Genomic DNA, 3,139 nt, shown 5'->3' with positions numbered 1-3,139 from the left:
TATATATATATACATATATATATGAATATATAATTATGTATATATATAATGTATATATAATTATATATACAGTGGTACCTCTACATACGAATTTAATCCGTTCCACAACCGACTTCGGGTGTAGAAAATGTTTGGTTGTAGAAACCAATTTTCCCATAAGAATACATTGAAATAGGATTAATCCGTGGTTGAGCCCAAAACTTATAACTCCTTAATAAATTACTACACATAATTACACATGACAATAATGCACTCTAAATTAGATAATAGACATGTAAAAAAAGAATGATTATAAAGAAATAATAAAAAAGAAACGGGTTTTTAGCGTCACTTTACTTTAGAAAGTCCAGCGCAAGTGTCGGTCTTGCTATGCAGAGAGGAGACGGACGGGCCGCGAGGAGGTAGAGAGGGTGACTACGATAAACGTACACTACCGTAACTTATTCTAACTTACACTAAGTGAACTTTAACCTAACTTAGCTTATTTATTTATTTTATTTTTATATTTTATATTTTTTTTTTACATTTTCTTTTTTCTTTTTGATGATTAATTTTAATCACTTTCACTCTACACTTAAAAATGATTGAATTTTTTTCTCTTCAATCTTTGCCGTTTTCTTTGTTTCACTTCCTTTCACTTCACTCTTTGCCATTTTCTTTGAACCACTTCCTTCCTCTTCATCACGAGTTCGCTTCGTAGTTTTTTTTTAAAGAAGCTATCGATAGAAAGTTGCTTGGTACAGCTTTTCAGAATGTTTCGAAAATAAGTTAGGGAAAATTCATCGAATTGTGCAACTACACGACAAACTGCAATTTTTTTGGATGGTATTTGTCGATGAAGTCAACCATGTCTTGATATTTTCCTAACACCTCTTTTATTTGCGCCGAATCTAACACATGTTCTACTTCCTCGATCCCTTCCTTGTCATCACTCATGTGCTCAGACATAGCATGGAGTTCCTTGAGCTCCTCTGTAGTAAGTTCGTCGTGATGTTCTTTTGCAAGTTCACTCATGCGGACGCCACGCTCATGCTTTTCAATAATTCCTTGCTTTACGTCTAAAGAAAGCATTTCCTTATTCCTTTTCTCACCACTACCACTACCACTTGCGAAACTAAGCCTTTTAGGACCCATGATTTACGTAAAATACCGTAAGAGGATGAACGTAAAAAATCACGATTAAAACACAGTTAATAGCAGAACGCACAGGGCACAACCACACGAAGCCGACGAGAACAGAGGAATGTCCCAAGCCACGCTAATTGAGGGTCCCTCCGAGGTAGAAATGCTGCCTTCTATCGGCGGAAATAAAAAATACATCCGTCGCTATGAGTACTGTACCATCTACGTGTACTGGTATTGTTTACTTCGGGTGTAGAGTAGGAACGTGTTCGAATTGTACTTCACGTGTCGAAAAATTTGGATACAACCGGTACGACGAAAATTGCTTACTTCATGTGTCGAAATAAAATTCGAGTGTAGAGTCGAAAAATTGCTCGAATTTTACTTCGGGTGTTGGAAAATTTGGATTTAGACACGTTCGTGCGTAGAGGTTCCAATGTACTGTATATTTTTATATATATATATATATATATATATATATATATATATATATATATATATATATATATATATATATATATAGATATATAGATATATAGATATATAGATATATAGATATATATATATTATACATACTGTACTCATAGCGACGGATGTATTTTTTATTTCCGCCGATAGAAGGCAGCATTTCTACCTCGGAGGGACCCTCAATTAGCGTGGCTTGGGACATTCCTCTGTTCTCGTCGGCTTCGTGTGGTTGTGCCCTGTGTGTTCTGCTATTAACTGTGTTTTAATCGTGATTTTTTACGTTCATCCTCTTACGGTATTTTACGTAAATCATGGGTCCTAAAAGGCTTAGTTTCGCAAGTGGTAGTGGTAGTGGTGAGAAAAGGAATAAGGAAATGCTTTCTTTAGACGTAAAGCAAGGAATTATTGAAAAGCATGAGCGTGGCGTCCGCATGAGTGAACTTGCAAAAGAACATCACGACGAACTTACTACAGAGGAGCTCAAGGAACTCCATGCTATGTCTGAGCACATGAGTGATGACAAGGAAGGGATCGAGGAAGTAGAACATGTGTTAGATTCGGCGCAAATAAAAGAGGTGTTAGGAAAATATCAAGACATGGTTGACTTCATCGACAAATACCATCCAAAAAAATTGCAGTTTGTCGTGTAGTTGCACAATTCGATGAATTTTCCCTAACTTATTTTCGAAACATTCTGAAAAGCTGTACCAAGCAACTTTCTATCGATAGCTTCTTTAAAAAAAACTACGAAGCGAACTCGTGATGAAGAGGAAGGAAGTGGTTCAAAGAAAATGGCAAAGAGTGAAGTGAAAGGAAGTGAAACAAAGAAAACGGCAAAGATTGAAGAGAAAAAAATTCAATCATTTTTAAGTGTAGAGTGAAAGTGATTAAAATTAATCATCAAAAAGAAAAAAAGAAAATGTAAAAAAAAAATATAAAATATAAAAATAAAATAAATAAATAAGCTAAGTTAGGTTAAAGTTCACTTAGTGTAAGTTAGAATAAGTTACGGTAGTGTACGTTTATCGTAGTCACCCTCTCTACCTCCTCGCGGCCCGTCCGTCTCCTCTCTGCATAGCAAGACCGACACCTGCGCTGGACTTTCTAAAGTAAAGTGACGCTAAAAACCCGTTTCTTTTTTATTATTTCTTTATAATCATTCTTTTTTTACTTGTCTATTATCTAATTTAGAGTGCATTATTGTCATGTGTAATTATGTGTAGTAATTTATTAAGGAGTTATCTTAAGTTTTGGGCTAAACCACGGATTAATCCTATTTCAATGTATTCTTATGGGAAAATTGGTTTCTACAACCAAACATTTTCTACACCCGAAGTCGGTTGTGGAACGGATTAAATTCGTATGTAGAGGTACCACTGTATATATAATTATATATACATTATATATATACATAATTATATATTCATATATATATATATATATATACTGTATATATATATATAATATATATATATATATGTATATATATAAATATAATATAATATATATATATATATATATATATATATATATATATATGATATATACA

The sequence above is a fragment of the Palaemon carinicauda genome, chromosome 2 (genome assembly GCF_036898095.1).
Source record: "Palaemon carinicauda isolate YSFRI2023 chromosome 2, ASM3689809v2, whole genome shotgun sequence".
Lineage (NCBI taxonomy): Eukaryota > Metazoa > Arthropoda > Malacostraca > Decapoda > Palaemonidae > Palaemon > Palaemon carinicauda.
The sequence above is the reverse complement of the archived record's forward strand: the minus strand, read 5'-3'. Positions refer to the sequence as shown.